The sequence below is a fragment of the Xyrauchen texanus genome, chromosome 9 (assembly GCF_025860055.1).
Source record: "Xyrauchen texanus isolate HMW12.3.18 chromosome 9, RBS_HiC_50CHRs, whole genome shotgun sequence".
Taxonomy (NCBI): Eukaryota; Metazoa; Chordata; class Actinopteri; order Cypriniformes; family Catostomidae; genus Xyrauchen; species Xyrauchen texanus.
Window position 1 is genome coordinate 45,384,904 of NC_068284.1, and position 22,714 is coordinate 45,407,617.

A 22,714-nucleotide genomic window follows, 5' to 3' on the forward strand; every position below is an offset into this window, starting at 1 on the left:
TGTGGCTGAATCTGGTCGAGATGCGGGACCTCGACAAGGCTTGCCTTCTCAACACCCCCATCTCCCAGATTGGCCTATTTGGCGACACCGCAGAGGACGTTGCCCAGCAGTTCTTGGCGGTGAAGAAGCAGACGGAGGCCAATCAACATATCTTGCCCCGGCGCGGCTCAAGATCCTGCTCCCCGTCTGCTCGCCGAGGGTGTCCCCCTGCGGTGGTGAAACCCCAGGCAGCTCCTCCCCAGCCCAAGTCCGTATTCCAATAAAGAGCAGTTTCCTCACTCCCTGGGTCACTTAGCCAGTGCCCACAACCGGCGTTCTCACGGCAATCAGACACCGAGCACTCCGTCTCACGTGCCCAACTGATCCACACTCACGCCTCAGGCCGGCAGGTCTACCGGCATCAGACTCGAGTCCCGAGATGGGCATGGTGCCACGGCACATACCGTGTGATCCTCACCCCTTCCTGCCGTCACTTATTCAGCCCTTGGACTGACCTCTGTTTTCTACGGGCAGGAGTCCCCCTACAGCAGGTTCAGATGCGTCGCAGTTACTACGGACACCTCCCAGTTGGGCTAGGGTGCCATGTGCAACGGGCACGCAGCCACTGGCTCCTGGATAGGGCCCCGGCTGTGTTGGCACTTCAACTGCCTAGAGTTGCTGACTGTATTTCTTGTCCTGCGCAGATTTCTGCCATTGATCCACTGCAAGCACGTGTTGATTTGCTCAGACAACACAGCTCTCGTCCCATGTCGCAACTCGCCCGCCATCTCCTTTGGAGTCAGCAGCGGCTGAGGTCGCTAACCTAACCTAATCACCACAGCAAACGCGCTGTTATGAACCCTTGCTGGTTCGAGCACACTCTGTAAGGAGTGTGGCATCCTCGTGGGCACTGGCCAATGGCACCTCTCTAGCAGACATCTGCAGAATGCCGGGCTGGGCAACAACCAATACCTTCGCAAAATTTTACATTCTTCATGTTGAGCCTGTCTCATCCCATGTTTTGACAGGTCCGAGCGTGTAGAATTTGGATATACGGTACAGCTGGCCTGGTGTATCGCTTGCGCATAGCACCTTTCCCCTCCCCTGAGGTGAAGACGTGCGCTCTACTCCCCCAGTCAAGTCCACAAGTCTCGGACACTGGGTGTCCTTCCTCCCTAGCCCTCTGGCTCCGAAATCAGCAGAGAAAGTTTGCAGCCTGACCCACCGCAGGCACCGACTTGCCTGTACTGGAACAGGTGCTCCACAGATTTTGATTATACCAACATCTCCTTTGATGTGTTTTTGATGTATAGCCACATCAATGTGATCAGCCCGCAAGGCAAAACATATGGCAAAATTTTGATGAAAATCCCACGGTGCATGTAGAAGATATAATACACTTCCTGTTTCCATTTATTGACTTTACTTTATCACGTTGCCATGGCAACAACGTTCAGAATATGAAAAATCTGTTCGCAATTAAGCATCGTCAATGTCTTGGCATGATGTTGCCCTATCTGGTACCTTTAACAAGGATCCCCTAGGAGGAGTATTTCAAATTCCAGGTCATACATTTTTCAAACAATCCAGATTGTCCGACTTACTGTTGGCTGGAGCTTATGACTGTCAGAGTGAAAGTTGTTTGGCTTTATATATATGTACAAAGTTTGGTGATTGTAGCTCAAAGGGATGTGCTACAGAACCCCCCGAACATGCCCATCTTCTAGGTGGCACTATAGAGCACCCCCAACCACCTACAACTTTGCCCAGCCCTAATGGCTTTCAAGAGTTTGCACGCATGTTAAGTACCCCAAAAGTACAGAAAACCTTCAAAAGAACAATAGGGTCTCCACACTTTCAGTGCTTGGGCCCTAATAAGCATAATTATCGGTTATTATCAGCCAAAATTTTCACATTTGTACATCCTAAATATTCAGTATAAAAGCCATAACATTAACAGAATTATCGTCAATTATCAACCAAAATGTCTACAGTGGTACATCCCAAATATTCAGTTATAAACAGTCATAAACAATAACATAATTATCATTAATTGGACAACATTTCTAAATCAATACATCCCATAACAACCATAAAATAAACATAATTATTGGTTATTATATGCCAAAATTTCTTTATCAGTACATCCCACATATTCAATATGTAACTGTGTTCTGAATGAAATTATCTCTGCCATGAATGTCAAAAAACTAAAACTCCTCCATCAGACACTCAAATATTTTCTTGATGATGTGAATTTGGTGATGCAATCTTTCAGCGTACCTGTATCATGTCATCTTGCCGGATGCTTCTATCATGTTTAATATGATGTCAGGAGCGCCGGCCTGTGGCTCCACTCGATGTTTAGCTTCACACGGGCCCCCGCCGTGACTGATGGCTCCTGGTTTGACATCCACATATCAAGCTGTCAACATGCAGCAGAGCTTTCTTCCTCCTCTGCTACCGGTGTCTGTCTCACGAGTAAAATTCTGACATTTCTCTCTTTCTCTCCAGCAGGTTTTGAACAGTTGTAGTCTTGATGTTTTGACAGATGGAAACTTTTCTTGAAAAACCAACACATGAAAAAAGACGAAATAAAAGAACAACAACACAAAACACACGAAGAAGCAAAACAAAGAGAAAAAATCTAACGCATAAGGGAGTTTTGAGAAACATATCGCATTTAACTCGAGTATGTTTCCACGGCGATGAAAGGTGTGCGTAATGGGACAATGATGAAGACGTGGAGACGAAGACAAAAACAAGCAAACAAACGTAACTTTTTTTCTCTTTTGAAAAATGCTATATACCGAACACTTTGGAAGAGCAGTGCATCGCTGGGACTCATAGAGTTCACAAACAACAGACGTAGAAGCAAAAGAACGATCCATGCACATATCAAAAGACGCTCTTCTATGGGGACAGATTACCGTCAGTCATAGATTTTACTTCTGTGGATTAATGAGGGTTTAACAATCAAAATCCAAGGTAAAACCGTCATTTGGACGGATATAATTCTCTCTTTCTCTCTCTCTATATATATTCCCTTCCTTTTGCAGAGCTTGTGTATACAACACTGACGCAGTATAATAATCTCTCACTCGTAGAGACCAGAGGACCAAATCTTTTTAATCTCTGTTGGTACCATAACGATGTACAATATTACCACAAATTAATGAACTTACACTACATACATGCTACTTCATGTAATACACAAATAAAAAATTAGACACGGAATTACTTCAGGGTGAATAGTGTAGGTTTACGAGGACTTGGGGTACGTTTTAATGAAAACCTTTGCGAGGAACTAGTTTCCAGGTTATATGAGCAGAAACGTGAGTCTAAAAGATAAAGATAGATTTTAGTCGGGTATACTAGGTTATTGTTATAAACTCTAATGTGTGTTTTTATGGGCAAATTCGGAATTGCTGTTCATTGCCACGTCTCGCTTGAGAAAGCCGTCAGGTGGATATTTTACAGCGAAAAAGCGCATTTGATCCAATACCATTTAATTCATGCACCAATTCTCTAAAAGTGAATTACCAGAGCGAATACACAAGACGTACATATTTTTTGCCAAACAACAGCTGTAATTTTCGAGTAACAAAGTTTTGCAAAGTTTTGCAAAGAAACATCAATCCAGCAACATTTTCTTGATCATCACTAAAAGGTTTTTAGTGGCTGTATTTAACATGTTTTGAGGATTTCATAAAGTCTTGAATGTTTTGAATTTGTATTTATTTTTCATATTTTTTTTGTTACATTGTATCCTGTAAATTACCTTGTGTACTGCTAACTTGCATTTACTAACAATGCATTATGTATTAAATCAGAGCGTGCCTTTTTATTTCGTTTTGTTATTGTTTTGTTTCGTTTTGTTGTTTGTTTGTTTTGTCTTGTTTTTTTTTTTGTATCGTTTTGCTTTTGTGTTGTTGTTTTTTTGTCTTGTTTTGTTTTGTTTTTATGTTATTGTTTTGTCTTGTTTTTTGTTTTGTATCGTTTTGCTTTTGTGTTTTTGTTTTTTTGTCTTGTTTTGTTTTGTTTTTGTGTTATTGCTTTGTCTTGTTTTTTGTTTTTTTGTTTTGTTTTTGTGTTATTGTTTTTGTGTTTTTTGTTTTGTATCGTTTTGCTTTTGTGTTGTTGTTTTTTTTTTTGTCTTGTTTTGTTTTGTTTTTGTGTTATTGTTTTGTCTTGTTTTTTGTTTTTGTGTTTTTTGTTTGGTATCCTTTTGCTTTTGTGTTGTTTTTTTTTGTTTTTTTTTTGGTTTTTGTGTTTTTTGTTTTGTATCGTTTTGCTTTTGTGTTGTTGTTTTTTTTGTTTTGTTTTGTTTTTGTGTTTTTTGTTTTGTATCGTTTTGCTTTTGTGTTGTTGTTTTTTTTTTGTCTTGTTTTGTTTTGTTTTTGTGTTATTGTTTTGTCTTGTTTTTTGTTTTTGTGTTTTTTGTTTTGTATCGTTTCGCTTTTGTGTTGTTGTTTTTTTTTGTCTTGTTTTGTTTTGTTTAGTTTGTTAAATTCGAGTATGCCAAATAAACACCAATCAAACAAACTAATGCAATTCATCCAGAATCTTTCAAATTATCCAACCAAAGTTCTTGCTACTTCCATTTTCTGTGTCCTTCAAATATCCAAATGTAAACAAGACTTTATGAAATCCTTGAAAAGAAGTTTCAAAGTGACCACGGACAGTTGGTGCACCGGAAAACGTTGCTAAAGTGCCGTTTCCATTGTAAGAAACAGAGTTCAAGAAAACCTTTCATTTAGATACAGCCTAAAATCGTGCCATGGATTCATGTCAAGCTTTGAATTTGTTTCAGTGACTTGCACTGATATGCTGTTTGCCAGAAGGGCCTTCTACAACATTTATATTAAACAAATCAAACCATATTACAACATAAAAACACTGCACACAGAGACATTGAGTCTCAGAAAATCTCAATTAGCTTGAGAGACACTTTTAAGACAATAGATCTTCTCTATTCATGCTTTATTCAGGTATTTCATGTGTAATTAATTACACTTTAATTAACTTTGTTATTGCTCATAGTTACACTGAATTGTGCATGCCTATGTAAACGTAGTACCTATGTAGAGCCAGGGCCACAGTTACGGCCTAAAAGACAGAAGAAAATTAGAGACGTAATGTTGTAAAGGAACAAATAGGTATGTCAAAAAGGTTTGGAGGTGAAAACATTTAAAATACTTTCTTCATTCAAAATGATTGCGCAATATATTTCAAAGGAAAAATGTTTGTCTACTTAATCTTTCATCAAAATATAACTTGCTCTGCCTTTGAAATTACTTTCCTTTATTTTATTTTTCAACCCCTCCCCTTCAAGCACCTGGTTGTGTTCTGGTATGGACCACCCACTTTTTAACAATCCAATACATTTTTGGCAACTAAACTAATCAAACCCCACTTTACTTTTTTTTCTTGTTGAATTGTTGTTTCAATCAGAATTACGCCATATGAAGGAAGTAAAATGGGTTGCGGACACCGTTTCATGTTGACTATAAAATCATGCTTAGTTGTTTTGACCCAATTGACCTGTAAATCATTTTATCTAATATAGCAAAAACAATATATATATATATATATTATTATTTACTCTGTCATGACCAATTACCCGTGCAAATGTGCCACAACAGCAAAATGTCCTCCAATCAAAACAAGCAGTTTCAAAATGTATTTCCTCTGTGCTAATATGTTCTCTTTCTCTCTCTCTCTCTCTCTCTCTCTCTCTCTCTCTCTCTCTCTCTCTCTCTCTTTCTCTCTCTCTCTCTCTCGCTCTCTCTCTCTCTCTCTCTCTCTTTCTTAATATTCACAAAACAATGTGGATTTTAAGAGCTTTACAGGTTAAAAAAAGTACATGATTTTATATGAATGAAGAGATTAGCTTGATTTTGCTGGACAGGCCACTGTATTGAATGCTACTATTAGGGCTTTTCTACTGCACGGTACAACTCGACTCAACTCGACTCTGCTCGCTTTTTGGGGGTTTTCCACTGTGGATAGTACCTGGTACCTGATACAGTCGAAGTTCCAAGCGAGTTGGGCCGATACTAAATGTGACGTCAAAATCCTGCAGGTCACTGATTGGTCAGGGAGAATCGTCACTACCAGCGTCACTGGATTTCCGACACGTGACATCAACCCGCTAGTTTAAAAGTTAGTAACAGCGATAACAGTATCATTTGTTCACATGACTTTCGAATTGTGAATAATGAAATGGCTGTGCGCAAAACCACGCCGTGGTCAATAAACGAGGTGCAGACGGTCCACTCGTTAGCGATGAGCGAAACGAAAAAGTCTCTCAGGAAGTGTCTCAGCTGTTGGCCGCACACGGCTACCACCGGATCTACCAACAGTGTAAGGAAAAGTTAAAAAAGTGACTACAGAACCATCAAGGAAATGTGGAAGTGGTTCGACCAAATGGATGCTATCTAGACCGGCGAGCAATGTGAGAGAGAGTGCCGTGGACTGGCATTGATCCACGATGGAGGATGGTATGTTTTGTTACGTTAACTCTATACTCTGCTTGAAAGCTTCACTTTATTTAGTTGACCAGCTACTGGAAGCTTCTAAAAAAAACAGACCAATTTAACTGTTACACTTGTGTAAAATCACCATGCAACAACTGCTTATGCAGCACAATGAGCTAGTAGCTAACAGCTAGCAGTCGTGTTATTGTTTTGGTCAGTTTAAGATGATGTCACGGCAGTAGAGGCGGCGCAACTATGATGATCAGCCTATAATCCCACCCACGTTGAGGTGGCACTAAACCGCAGTGGATATGCAAGCTCAGAAATGTAAAGCGAGTAGAGTTGAGGCGAGTCGAACCGTAACGTGCAGTGGAAAAGTGACATAATGTGCCAAAATCGAAACTTCAAACCTTTATGACTGGTTTTCCCTTAGTAATGGGCTGTGTCTCACAAAAACATGTCCAGGTCACATTTATATATATATTTTCCATTAAGAAATTGAAGCCTTTTATTTAGATCATTAAGATATAACTTATTTCACAATTAGGCAGTTTCTCCCTAATTTCCATTACCAGAATGCATCAGTAATAATGTCACAATCCTGAAAAGCCCCAAAAATAGGCTTAATTTTCTTTAAGCAAAAATAATCCACAAACATTCCACTTATTTTGCCTCAAATGGGTTGTCTGCCATCTACGTATCAGTCCTTCCTGAAATTAGTGATCTGGGACACAGCAGGATTTCAATTAAATGCCAATCAGATCTTCACAAAAGGTGTCACCGTTTAAAGCAACGATACAATTTACATTCAAGGACAGACTACTGTTCAAAATATTATATTAGAATGTAATTCATGTAATATTGTAATTTACCGTCATTCTGATGTAACCTCAAATCCAGACCTCATTTAGTCTTACAGTATGTGTCGAGACCAAACCTGTTTAACTGACTGAACTGTTTAACCAGTGGGTGACCAACATGGAGAGTGACATCATCATTCTGGGACAGGATCCAGTGAGATCATGGCAATGTTCGGAATGATTCGCTACCATACTACTTTTACAATTTGTGTATTTTGCAGTGTTTATATTGTTACTAAGGCAAGCGTCACTATTATTATTGCTCATACTTGGTGTTACGGATTTTAACAAACACCAAACCCAGTGTTAAACGTCAACATATAACTCATCCCGCACTGTTTGAAAAAAGCTATATGGACAATAAAACTCGACCCATATTAAAGGGATAGTTCATTCAAAAATGTAAATCCTCTCATCATTTATTCACCCTCATGCCATCCCAAGTGTGTATAACTTCCTTTCTTCAGCAGTAAACAACCTTTGAAGCTCCAAAATTCACAGTCTGCATAAACGTCACCCATACTCGATTCCAGTGATTAAATGAATGTCTTCTAAAGCAAAACGATCGCTTTTTCTGAGCAAAAGATTAATATTTAATACTTTTTAACTATAAATCATCACTTTCGTTCAGCAGCAGTACGCGCTGTGATGTAATGGCATGTTCACGTGAGAACGGATGCTCCTTTACAACTGAGTAGGAGGAACGCTGTACGGAAGCTTTGTTTGATCTGTTTGTTTACTCACAACGGGGCGTTTGTGTGCTCGTCCTGGATGTCTCAACCGAGACAAAAATGGGAGATATCCATAACATGAATATGTCACAGGAGACAGCGATAACTCTGCCCTCTTGTGACCGGAAGCGATGCTTTATAGTTAAACAGTACTTAAATATTTATATTTTTAGCACTAAATGCGATCGTTTAGATTTAGAAGACTTTATGCTGACTTTCTGTGATTTTTGGAGCTTCAAAGGTTGGATCACCATCCACATCCATTATAAGGACCTACAGAGCTGAGATATTTTTCTTTAAATGGGTTCTGCTGAAGATAGAAAGCCATATACACATCTGGGATGGCATGAGGGTGAGTAAATGTTGAGAGAATTTTCAATTTTGGGTGAACTATCCTTTTAAGTGACCTAAATATTATTGAATCTTGGGGTTGGGCTCCCCCCTCGACCCGACTTCGGATAAGCGGTTGAAGATGGATGGATGGATGGAGGGGTTGGGCTCTATAAACTTAATGAAACCTATCAACCACCCAGAACACCTTAGCAACACCCTGGCAACCACTCACAACCAGTATTGGGTAAATTACTAAAAACATAATCCACTACAAATGGCTAATTGCTTCTCTAAATTGAAATTAGATTACTGATTACTTAATTGAACAAATGATCACGTTACTTTACTTTTAAGTTACTTTCCTTTTAAGTTACTTTCTGTAACACTTTGAACAGAAACGTTTTTTGTTTTTCTGCTCAACAAATTGTAAAATAATGTTTAAATTCACTCCGTGTTCATTGTTGCATGAAAGTCAAACACTCGGCGCTAAACATGTTTCCCTTACTATGACTCATTAGGGGGCGTACACCCTTTTAGTTGTCACAGAAACACAAACATATGTACATATTAAAATCATTTAAATTTATTTAAATGTATTCACATTACAAACTATTTCCGAAAAATATGTAACCCAAGTAATGTACTTAAATGTAACTGTAATCTGATTACATGAATTTGAAATGAAACGTTATTACTTTTCCACTAAAAGTAATTCAATTACAGTAACAAATTACTCTAAGTTACTCTTAAGTAAATTACTCTTATAATACTTATAAGATTACAACGAACATAGCTCATAACAACCTAGCATCGTGTTGGCATGGAAATTATGCAACATAAAGAGTCATGTTACAACAATGTTGCGTACTACTGTTTCAAAAGTTATCGTTGCATACTGCATATTATTTCACATACTATTTCTTGAAATAGTATGCAGTATACACTGCAAAGTAAGCAGTATGCTAGTGTTCCATTCTGAACACGGCTCATGTAACAGAACAGGGGCCGGTTGCCATTAACTTAAGACTGCATCTAACAATTAGTTTGACTAGCTAAAGACGCCATAGAAAGCCTGTTGCATAAAACAAGCTCACAGTTGTCTTTAGTAAGACAGCATAATTTGCATTGCATTGTGGGAAAAATAAGACACTGAACAGCTTAAAAAAAAATGGCCGACATTGGACGCTCAATACATTTTTTATTCGCTTATTAGAGGACTACAATGCTTCAAAATGTATTTTAATGAACACATTTAGTGATTTAACCCAAATAATTAAAAACACAACATTTTGTTACCATTTTTGAAGTCAAAGTCTTCAACTCAAGCCCCTTTCAGCCCCCACTGGCTCAGCTGACATTTATTTTCAATGGCAAAATGGAGGTGTGCTGTCTTACATTTTGGTCTTTAATTAGACTGATCTAAGTTTTTATGCAACTGACTGAAAAAATTAAGACCAACATTTTTAGACGACTAACTAGTAAGACTAGTCTAAAACGGTTTTATGCAACCGGCCCCTGAACATTCTGAGCCATGCGGCCGGTGTTTCGGGCAGCGGCACGTGTCGTTTTGTCTAAACCTGTGATTCTAAACCTGTGGCTCATACTAAAATACACGCTGTACAAACATGAAGACTCATATTTCAATTTTTATTCTATTTATTGCCAAAAAAAGAGAAAGCTAGTTCCTCTTTCATAGCTTGCCCTGCCTGTAGTTATTACTTCACTCTTTGTGCATGCTAATTGCTAGAGACGTAGAGAGACATTTTTGTAGTAAAAGCCGTAGAAAACATTATAATGCATTGCTGCACTGCTTATTTATTTTGAGTTTCAACCTATAAATCCAGGGGTAAAAGTCAAGGAAACCAAGGCACTAGTGGATGTTCAGGTTCGAGTGCTAAACATATTATCATGCAGTAAAGATATATGGAAACACATTGACTACTGAAAGACTCATTTAAGAGATGCTATGGACACATGCATTGCTTTTCGCCTGGACTTGCTCTTCAGGTTTTGGGCTATTTTGGGAGTATGCTTTACAAGCTGTGTTTATTATTCATATGATATTACTACCTGAACTAAGCCATGTTATCTTCCCTCATACTCCTCCATACTGCCACAGTTCTCTACTAGAGCAAAGCTGCATACAGTATCAAAACATACAAACCTCAAGCTTTTTATTCGAGTTTCACTCCATTCTTGCTTGTTTTCCTCATTTTTGATATAATAATCTGTTCCACTCAATACTCCGAATGTTTTGTACAGAAGGAATGGTTTAAAATAGGGATTTAGGATGTTATAGATACATACAGTATACTGGTATGATATTCTTATGAATGGTTGTACTCTTTCTATATGTCAAGGTAATAAATGCAAAGGGATGTGATTGAAAATGCATTATGAAAATGTCTTCTGTATTCGGTGGAAATATTTGATAGCACAGAAAGCTTCTTTTCAGGTACAATGGGTTTGTTAGAGATGTACAAAAAGCTCCCATTTATTGTTGTCAATAATGCATCATCAGTCAAGAGTTTGGGCACATTTGACAATAAAATGTTTCTTAAGTATGTTTTGATCTAAAGGCTTTTGTTTTTGTGCCTAGGTATGGATTTATTTACAAAAACAGTATTTTAACTTGAAGAATTGCTACTTTAAAGAAGCTCAAATAAAAGATCATTTTATGCATTTTTGTTCAATGCGTGTGTGCAATGTTTTGAATCTAAAATGTACATCCACTGCATGTCCAAATTTTTGACTGATAATGTAACTGTTCTAGGATCAGCTTTATATTCAGCTGATGAATATGTCCACCAACACAAAACCTGGATCAGTGTAGGGCAGAATATACTATATTTGGGGCTCTGGGCTGGGGTTGCCACGACTGTGTTATAACTTAGGGTTTCTTAGCACAATATACAAACAGATGTAAGCTAAATAATGAATCTATGTTTAAATGCTATGGAGGGAAGTGTGGGACCAAACGTATCGGTTTCAGTAACATCCGTATGATAAGTTTAAGCCCTTCGGTGGAGGTGTAAAGGATCAAACGTTTTTTTTTTTTTGTCTTTTTAAAGAACAACAAGAGCAGTTTTGTCCCATTATCTTCCCTCTCAAACTTGCTGCTTTGACAATTAAATGTGTAAAAGGTTTTAATTATTGTGTTCTATTTATTGTTTCGGTCATTAATTTATTTCAATAATTTGATTATTAGAATTTGATCATTTAAATTAGTTTATTTATATATTTATGTATGAACGTTTAAGTTTATCATTTCTGTCATAATATGTAAATGTAAATGTTGCTTATTGGGGCTTTTTCTGTCTTTCTCCTTTTTTCAATTTTACAATAAAAATGAAAAATGCATACCAGCTCTCTTTGAACTCTTTTTAACTTTTAGCACTGTGGATTTTTAGAAAATAAAAATGATCTCGTAAAAAAAAATGTTTTATCTTAACATCGTGCAACCCTGCCTATGTTGTATTTTGGCTTCTCTATACACAACATATTATTTAATTTCATTAAAACCGACTGATCTCAGTTCAGTAGACTCTGTGCTGTCAGTAAAGGGTTCAACTTTTGAGTCATGTGACAAAACGACAGGGTGGCGATTGTGGAGGAGATTGCATTTAGTTGAAACGCCATCAAAACTACACCTGGTAAGTAACTTAATTATGTTTTTACATTGAAACCTGTTTGAGGCTCTAGTTTCATCCAATATGCCATTTGAAAAATGTCAGCCATTTATCACTGTTAAACACAATGAATCAAGTCATTTTTATTTGTATAGCGCTTTTCACAACACACTCGTTTATAGAAAACCATGAATTAACATAAAATGAAACTGTAATATCTAGAAAGTCTTGGAGTCATCCTTGTGTAGTTTGATTAAATATGATTGTAAATTGTGTATAAAAATAAATAATTATATTTAATTATTTATAATTGTATTTATAACCCCAGTGAGCAAGCTGAAGGCGACTGTGGCAAGGAACACAAAACTCCATAAGATGTTGATTAATGGAGAAAAATAATCTTGTGAGAAACCAGACTGTGACTAAGCAACATATATTAGTTATCTGTTTGTTTACTCACAATGGGGCATTTGTGAGTATGGGGCAATATTCATTTTTTATGTATAGTGCAGATTGTGGTTTAGATTATTAAACTAAGTAAGTGTTAAAAGGGTTAGTTCACCCAAAAATTTAAATTATCCCATAATATACTCACCCTCAAGCCATCTTAATTGTATACGACTTTCTTCTTTCAGCCAAACACAATCGGGAGTTATATAAAAAAAATATCCTGGCTCTTCCAAGCTTGATAATGGGAGTGAATGGTACCTTAGATCATCCATCCATCAAAAAAGTAATCCATACGGCTCCAGGGGGTTAATAAAGGCCTTCTAAAGCGAAGCGATTAATTCTTTTATAAGAAAAATATTCATATTTATAACTTAATAAACTATCTCTGGCTTCCGTTAGTGGCTATCCGCGTGTTCACAAGAGAGTTGAGTTCCGGCATATGACGTAGGCGTAGCGCAAGCTCCGGTGAGAAGTGATAAACACGGAAGCGCAGTGGATAGAGCAAAACAAAACGCCGGTCACGAATTGGAAGACAACAACGGAGATTTTTAAAGAAAAATGTCAGAGGATTTTGTTATAAGAGAAGAGGAGGGATTTTGGCCCAGCCCTATTTGTTTGAACCGGAGTACACCAACCAGGAACTCCGGGAGATGGAGGAGGCTGCAGCAGCGGCACAAACTAAAGAATCTGGTAGCCGGAGAGTACGGGAGACGTGGTGGACGATTGGAATGACTGGATAGATGCACGTACACACCATTTTAAAACTGATACAAATCTACAGTACATCTAAAACAACTCACTACTTTTCGCCATTTTCCTTTGCTGTAAACAACGCGCACTTCCGTGTTCATCACTTCTCACCAGAGCATTCGCTACACCTACATCATACTCGAATCTCTTGTGAACGAGCGGACGGCCGTTACCGGAAGCCAGTGATTACAGTTTATAAAGTTATAAATATGGATATTTTTCTTACAAAAACACATCGCTGGGCTTCAGAAGGCCTTTATTAACCCCCTGGAGCCGTATGGATGACTTTTTTGATGTATGGGTGCTTTTTTGGGCTTCAAAATCTAAGGTACCATTCACTCCCATTTTAAAGCTTGGAAGAGCCAGGATATTTTTTTAATATAACTCTGATTGTGTTTGGCTGAAAGAAGAAAGTCATATACACCTAGGATGGCTTGAGGGTGAGTAAATTATGGGATAATTTTTGGGTGAAGTAACCATTTAAGGGCCAGTGTGAAAATTTTTTGTATGAACTGTAATTCAATTCAATTTTATTTATAGAGCACTTTCAAAAACCGCACTGGGTACCAAAGTAATGATTATAAGCTTAATGACTAATGGCTGATGAAGGCTTTTGTTGGCAATTACATTTACATTTATTCATTTGGCAGATGCTTTTATCCAAAGTGACTTACAAAAGAGGAAAACATAAGCGAATCATCTTAAGGAGACAGTGGTACAAAAAGTGCCATATTACAAAGTTTCACTAGCATCAGAATAGTATACAAAACAGATTAAAATGCAACAAGGAATTATTTTTATTATTTGCTATTTGTTTTTTAGTGACTGGTTAAGTGCTCGTGGAAAAGATGTGTTTTAAGTCATATTTTGAAGACAGAGAGTGAGTCAGCTTCGCGGGTGGAGTTGGGAAGGTCATTCCATCAACGTGGTACGATGAAACTGAAAGTCCGGGAATGTGTTTTGGTGCCTCTTTGTGTTGGTACGACAAGGCGACATTCCTTAGCAGACCGCAGGCTTCTGGTGGGGGTGTAGCTCTGCAGAAATTATTAATTGAAAGTCTGTGTATTCCATTTTAAGTGTGTAGTCCATTATTAGACCAAAGTGATGCAGGCCGAGATCAGTGAGGTGCATCGCAGTTCAACCAGCAGGTAATTTCGGTGAGGTTCGGTGGGTTCATCATAAGTCCAAGGTTCAGGCAGTGGCATTTGAAGTATCTGATGTCTTACAGTTGGAGTTGGCATCAGTTCATCCTTTGAAGTCCATCGTAATAGACTGAAGTGATGTCTGGCTGGTAGTGGTGCACCAATCAGGAAATTTGAAGTCAATACCGATTTCTTTTTAACGCTAAGATCGGCCGAAACAGATTTGTCACACTTTTGCAAGTTATATGCTGCAATTAAGTTTATGCCCCACACAGTAATTACAGAAACACTTTACAAAAAGGTTCCATTTGTTAACATTATTTAACAACATTACTGTAGTTAACATGAACTAATAAACTTATGTTAGTTACACCATATACTACACATTTTTAAAATCAAAAATTTTAATAGTAACATTAATGCACTATGAACAAACTAACAATGAACAATTGTATTTTTATTAACTAACATTGATTAATAAATGCTGTAAAAATATATTGTTCATTGTTTGTTCATAATACCCAATGCATGAACTAATGTTAAATAAAAACTTTTTATTAAGTGTTACCAAAATTACATTAATTGTGAATTGCTAACATTTATTTGTATTGAAAACAGTTACTAATAGTTATGTTGTCAATTTCAGAAGGTCATTGTGACATACTGGCAACCAGTAAAAACCTTGAGAGCATCACACACAGCAGAGATACCTTCAAACATTTCCATTACAAGCTTTAAAACTGCTCCAGTGAGAAATTACTAATATCTATGATTTGTTTACGGTCTTTGGCATCTTGCTGTGACACAAATCAAGAATTAAGCAAATGATAGGTGAAGACACGGTGCCGTTATTGAAAGTTAAACAGTTACATATGTGATAAGTGGTATTGTGACCAACATTAATCTGATTTAAATTGGGATCCTCAGAAAATAGCGTTGGGATGAGTGACTGATGAGATATTGAGAGCACCCGCAGAGCGCGTATGTTTGACTGACACAGAGCGCTCATGTTGAAGAGAGTAAAGCTTAAAGCGCTCATAATGGCTCAAAAAGTCTCTATCGCGCCACATAAGCATTTGATTTTCACATGTACTCAGATTTGTAGTCACATGTTAATTTATTATTTAATAATTTTTTTATACCTGTTAGCAGTCTCTTTATGTTTTTATTTTAATGTTATTTTTTTATTGGAAAATTATGCAAACAAATAATACAAGAGGCCCTGCGATGGACTGGCGACCTGTCCAGGGTGTCCCCCGCCTTTCGCCCAATGTTAGCTGGGATAGGCTCCAGCCCCCCGCGACCCTGTACACAGGATAAGCGGTTGACGATGGATGGATGGATGGATGGATGGATGGATAATACAAGAGAAATTCAATAAAACTTGAGCCATTGTATAAATTACCATTGGATGACAACATAGTCCAAAAAAGGGACATAGGATGAAACTAAAATAAAACATAAAATAAATAAATACATTAGTATCCAAAATAGTACATCAATTAAATATACAGAGACAATTAATAAACAAATCAAAAGTTCGTCATTCAATTTGACTGTTCTGACACTTTTTTATTGTTTATTGTTTTTAATGTCCTAATTAGACAGTTAAAATCATGGAGAAAATGTATACATTTGGGTATTGTTGAGGAATATTTACATTTATGAATAAAGTATTTTGCCAATAAAATAATAACATTACCTATATATTCTATATTATAATTACAATGATTACTTCACTGTCCTTTTCTGCATTTTGCGGCGCAGTTTTGTGGTCCGTTCTGCATAACGCGGCAGATCATTTTAGCTCATTTCGTGGCTGACCCACCAGCCCGCTAAGTTCTTCCGATGGCCAGTCCGCCCCTGATCAGCCCCAAAGCACGTCAGCACACTGGGAAAATGCACGGTACGTCCAGCCCTGTCTAGGGTATCATATAAACAAAGGATTTCACATTTAGGAATATTTAATTTTAGGCCAGATGCATCTAAAAAGTTTAATAATTTCAAGAGCCTTACTAATTTGATCTTTGTTTTCTAAAAACAGGGTTTTATCATCCCCAAATTGTGAGATTCTAATCTCCCGGTCAAAAATTGACACACCTTTAATATCAGAGTTATTTCATATACTCAGGGAGAGTAATTCTACCACTATTAGGAAAAGAAAAGGTGAAATACCACAACCTTGCCTTACTCCCCTTTTAATAGGAAATCTATTAGAGGTATCATATTGTAAGAGAACAGAACTATTAATATCCTTATATATCATTTTATTTATTTTAATGAATTTTATTCCAATGCTCTGTAGAAATCCAAAAACAGTATAATGTGATGAACGTAATCTATAAGATCTATTACTAACCTGATATTATAGCTAATATGTCGTTTGGGCATAAATCCTGTTTGAGTTTCATTAATTATTTCAGATAAACGTGTTTTTTAATCTTTTTGCATATACTAATGAGAACATTTTGTAATCTATATTTAGTAATGTGACTAGCCTCCAGTTTTCAATGGAGAGAGGATCATTTCCTGGTTTTGGACCTTGACCTTGTTTCATGGTAGTACATAGTTCTTCATTAATAATACATTCAGTGTACACTCTAAGCCAGGGGTGCCCATTATGTCGATCGCGATCTACCAGTCGATCACAAAGGCAATGCTGGTAGATCGCACAAAATGTAAATGTACTTTAGTTAAATTTTAATAAAAATAGATATAATGTCTTTCTTTCTTTTAGTTTCTGTCTGAATTGCACGTGACGAGTAAATATTGACCAGGCGAGGTTTTGTTTATTCAGTTGCCATGACAACTAGGTTTGCGCATACGCGCCTTCCAAGGACTTCTGAGAACAGAGCGCGAAATTGCGATGCTACTGCCAGGATTAGGCAAAACTGAACGGAATCAGACAGTTTTGCCTAATCCGGGCATTAGCATCGCAATTTCGCGCTCTGTTCTCAGAAGTCCTTGGAAGGCACGTATGCGTCATCATATTTACTCGTCATCAGAATAAGGTAAATGCCCTGGCTATTGTAATCTATTGTGGCTGTAGGTGTTTTGGGATTAGTTTTAAAACTGAATGATATCAACATTGAACATTATTATATATTTTTTTATTAATTAGAAGATGAATTCCATGTAGGGATACATGCAGTAGTCCCAACAAGCATTTTCTTATTTTAAATGAAACTGTGTTTTTTTTAGTTGGTAGATCTTATTGAGTTGGTCATTTAAAAGTAGATCGTCACACAAAAAAGTGTGTGCACCCCTGCTCTAAGCAATGGTACCTTGATGATTTCCCAAAAGTGTGTAAAAAAAAAAACTCAACAGTTAGTCCATCTGAACCTGGGGACTTAACTTTCTTCATAGGATGCACTGCCTCGGTAAGTTCATTTAAAGAAAGGTCATTTTCACAATCACTTCTAAATTGACTTGAGATCACTGGAGTGTATAGTTTGATTTTTTGTAGCTTTGTTTCCATTATAATTTGATTTTTATAGTTTGTTATAAAAAGCATATACATATTTGTTGATTTGAGAGGGGTTCTTATTAATATTATCATACATTTTTAAGGTTGTTAAAGAATTCCTTTTTATATTTATTTTTTCCAGAGCAAAAAAAATCAGGTTTTTTCTCTCTCCCATTTCTAACCATTTGGCTCTAGATCTTATAAAGGTACATTTAGCCAAATCTAAATAATGATCATCAATTTCATTTCTAAGTTTAAATAAGATTGCTTCCTCCTCTGTGCTATGAGTATCTTTGGACAGTAACTTGTCAAGTTAAATTAAAAAAATTCCCACGTTTGGGCATGACTCTTATTTGATAGATGCACATTTTGTAACCATTTCTACAAATTTAGCATCAGAAAGTAGCTTATTGTTGAATTTCCAATAACCACAAATTCTCTTACAATGGTATGTGTTTCCTATTAATGAAATTGATATAAATATATGATCTGACAAAAGAGATTAACCAACTGAAGTATCTGAAACAAACTGAATTGCATTAGAAGATAAGAGCCAAAAGTCAATTCGTGATTTACGAGTGAGAGCATTATTAGTCCAAGTGTATTCCTTGTTATTTGGATATAAGAAGCGCCAAGCATCAGTAACTTGTAAGTTATCAGAAAGTAACTCAAAAACTTTAGAGGTGCTGTTTCTCGGAGGGAGACTATCCACAGAGGCTTTGGGGGCTTCGTTAAAGTCTCCACCTAGCAGTAAATATGCCTCTTTGTATTTACTTTTCAGTTCTAATAAGATATGAATAAGTTTCTTAAACATGCTATAAGTGAGGACACTAAAAAGATGACAGAAATGGCATGTGCTCTACTGACGGGTCACACACACACATCTTCACCTCCACATGGACATGCCAGAACCTAAAAATTCAGATAAGAATGGTTTGCCATCTGATCGAAGCCAGGTGGAATTTAGATATTGATATCCTGGAAACACACAATTCTTTTGATCTGCTTGAGAAACGAGTAAACGTAAATTTCTTGTGCTAGTCTAGATTTTTGTTTGGGATAATAATCAGTTTTGTTCTCTAGTTCATCTGCACAGGAGTCAACCTCTGCACACTTTGCATGAGAACAACTGTTTTTTGATTTCCATTCAGGACCTAAGCATGAACTATTTTGAATTCGAAACATTGCCCGGTTTTGGGTTTGGATTGGATATCCCTTAGTTCTTGTACAGAAGGAATTGGTCTTAGCCAATTGATCAAACCACTCATCTCCTAAAGCTACATCTGTAACCTTAGGCCACATGAAAACTTGAAAAGGCTTGTAATCTTTCCATTCGAGATCAGTAAATGACACAGGCACAAGTGATGGTACAGGTTATCTTTTCAGCCATTTTTGCTCACTCAATTTTGACTGGGAGGAAGTATTAAAAAAACATTGTTTGATCTCACTGCCTATGCATCGTTCGGCATGTATAGTCATATTCCACGGATCATCAGGTTTAGAGTCATTTATTATTCTTTCCATTCAGATCGAAACCATTCTTTGAAGTCAAGTTTCCCCAATCAATCACATGTAGCTCTGTAGGTTCTATTTACATCCTGACAACATGAATGTGGAGCGGAGGGGGGCGGGGCCGGGCTAGAATGTCACACGCCCGGTCCCCAATCGGCCTGATGGGGCGCGCGAGGGATAAATGTGGCCGGTGACGACGGTTCGAGAGAGAGAGAATTACGGGCATGTCCGTCATGTGTGTGTTTATGTTTGTGTGTTTTGGTTTTGAGTTTAATTAAATATTATTTATATTGACAAGCCGGTTCTAGCCTCCTCCTTGCCCATCTTAACCCCCTTACATTGGTGAACCCGGGAAGGAGGAGGGATGCCCGTCGCAGAGTCCTCGACACTACCGTCCAGCCAGGTGAGCGCCGCTACCATCTGCCGAGGTTAGACCGCCGTCCGCGAGGGGAGGAGGGAAGTAACTCCCCGATCGCCTGGAGCGGTAGGGGCGCTGCCAGGGGCGGAGGAATGTCCCCAGGTGCCGCCAGAAAAGCGGAGGGGCGTTCTGTGTGCTGGGGGTCAGAGATTTCACTCTGGTTCGCCCGGAGAGGAGCGGCTGTCGTCCGCCGGAGAGTGTGGCTTAGTGTTCGAGGACCACGCGATGGTACATCAGAGAACCGGTGAGTGAGCTTCTTCTCTCTCTCCCCTCTCTTTCTTTCGCACCATGTTGGCCTTTTCCCTCACCTATTTTTTGTTGTTGTTGTTTTCCCTCTCCTGTCTCCTCCCAGGTTGAGAAAGGCAGGGATGACCTGGCGGGGCGCAAAGCACGCCCCTCCCCAGGGAAAGACGGGGGGGGGGATGTAGGTCATACCGGTGGCACCCCGGCCTCAGGTAACGCCGGAAGGAGTGTGGAGCAGAGGGTGTGGGGCCGGCTAGAATTTTGCACGCCTGGTCCCCAATCGGCCTGATGGGGCGCGCGAGGGATAAAGGCGGCCGGTGACGATGGTTCGAGAGAGAGAGAATTACGGGCATGTCCGTCATGTGTGTGTTTATGTTTGTGTGTTTTGGTTTTGAGTTTAATTAAATATTATTTATATTGACAAGCCGGTTCTCGCCTCCTCCTTGCCCATCTTAACCCCCTTACAATTAACTTTAACTGGCTTAAGCACATTCCACCTCATCAGAAATGTATCTGTCATTATATTTTTATACCATGTCAAAGGGCAATAATATTCTTGTCAATGCAGCTACGAACCACTGTCTTCACTGCAATGTTGGACTCTACTTTGTCTCGAGCACCTGGCACATGGTAATACATAATGTGTCTGGGATCTGGTGCTTTAGGTTGTAGAGGGAATCTGATTAACCTGCCGTCTTTTATTTCGTACTGGCTGTCATTCTCTTTGGTAGCTCATTTCAGTCCATTATTATCATCTTTGACAGGCTTTTGATTGAAGAGGTGAATATCCAATTCCCTTTTCCTCCCTCTGGCTTATTTTTCTCCCCACCACAATCACTTCCCTCGTCGTGGTTCTTGCAAACCCTTTTAATGTGTCCAACCTTACCGCATGTATGACATTTATATCCATTAAAATGACGAACCTGGAACTTGTGTCCTGGATATCCACATCTTTTAAACAGCATTGAATTAGATGTACACTTTTGATTAGATGGACCCCTTTACACCGCTGCACCAACGGATGCCTTGCCCAGTTTTGAATGACCTTTGTTTGGTCTACGAGTCAAAGTGAGAGTACACCACCTGAGAAACCCTTTCCAAGAAGGGATATCAACTGAACCAGTGTACAGATTCAGTGGCGCAACCATAGTTCTTATCCCTAAAAATTGTATTTTAGGTTTCACATCAGGAGGGGGAGATTCAATATTGTTCAGCATTTCCCTTACTTCAATATATGGGTTTTGATTTTTCACAGATGGAGAGGTGTAGAGGTCAAACTTTTGTCTAAAGTTTGTGACAGACATGCAAATCTCAACAACTTCCTCCTGTACTGCCATCACTTTCTGAAAACCCTCTAAAACTTTCTTCAATTTTTCCCTCTGGGGTTGATGGGACTCCTCCCATTTTACTAACCCAAGAATATGCACACACAACCCCAAACTTGTCATTCTCTGTGTCCTTCCTCGTTTCCAGCCATTCCAGCTGCTGTTCTACTTTCCAATCAGAATTAACAACCCTGATTAACAATTTTCTTGATCACATCTGAGCAAAACTGTTTACAACGTTTGCTTAGTTTTGCCTCTTTACTGGAGGTTGGGACTTTATTTTCCATTTTATCTGGCATGATTGGTCACAGATCAAACAAATGGAAAAGGTTTTTTGGCTAGGCTGCTACATGCAAAAATCAGAAAACCAGGAATTAGGATGAGTTGGTACTTTAAAATCTATAGCACAACCGGTGTAGTTCAATTCACGAATGAATGACTCTTACGAGTCAGTTCTTTTGAATCTACAGCGTGAAACCTACAGCGTGACCAGAGTAGTCCAATTCCCAAATTAATTTATCTGATGAGCCGGTTCTTTTGAAAATACACTGCAAAATATATTTAGTGCTACATTCTGAACGAATTACTCTTATCAGCCGGTTCCTCTGAATCTATAGCGCAACCAGTGTTGTTCCCCAGGAATGACTCATATGAGTCAGCTCTTTTGAATCTATAGCACAACCAGTGTAGTTAGATTCCCAAACGAACAACTCTTATGCTTCATTTCTTTTGAATCTATTCTGCAAAATATACAGTGCTGCCACCTGAATGAATGACTCTTTTCAGCCAGTAATTTTTTTTAAGTGAATAAAAATGTACTGAACCCCAAATCATTCTTTTCATCATGTCCGGCTCAAAATGAACCAAGAACTGTTACTGTATCACATGTAGGCTACTTGAGACTTACCATGAAATGACATGGAAATACTGTTGATGACATGATCATGTGTTGTTAAAGTTTTGTTGTAAGTAGTTAAAAGAAATTATAATAATGAATTAATAAAATATCTTAATCTTACGTTTTGCAATGAGAAATTCATCTTTCGGTAACAGGCTACTTGGCAGTAAATCCTTCTTCTCTTATATCCAAACATTTGTTTTTCTAAAAGAATCATTAGCGGAACTGTTAATGAATCGGAATCGTTCAAAACAATTAGAACCAGAAATGTTACATTTCTTGGGATTCCAACACAAAATGCAAATTCAGTTGACTAAGTAAGCCATTTGTTGGTTGATTCCCTTAAAACATTGCTCTTATTGTTTGAGCATCCCAACCATCTTAATAAAATGTCTGCAAAATCACTACTATAATGACTCCTTAAATGATCCTGCAGAAGACAAGACTGTGTAACGTTTAGATTTTTCTACCTCAAGCAACCAATCTACCCTCAATTGCA

General features: G+C 38.1%; 1 protein-coding gene across 1 annotated transcript in view; it reads left to right on the plus strand.

The window, feature by feature from the left end:
- LOC127649348 (CUGBP Elav-like family member 5) overlaps positions 1-2,577 on the plus strand; it is a 233,613-nt gene extending 231,036 nt beyond the window's left edge. Inside the window, exon 12 of the mRNA XM_052134402.1 lies at positions 2,494-2,577. The gene's annotated coding sequence lies outside the window, so the exon portion shown is untranslated. The remainder of the gene's footprint in view (positions 1-2,493) is intronic.
- The last annotated feature ends 20,137 nt before the right edge of the window (positions 2,578-22,714 follow it).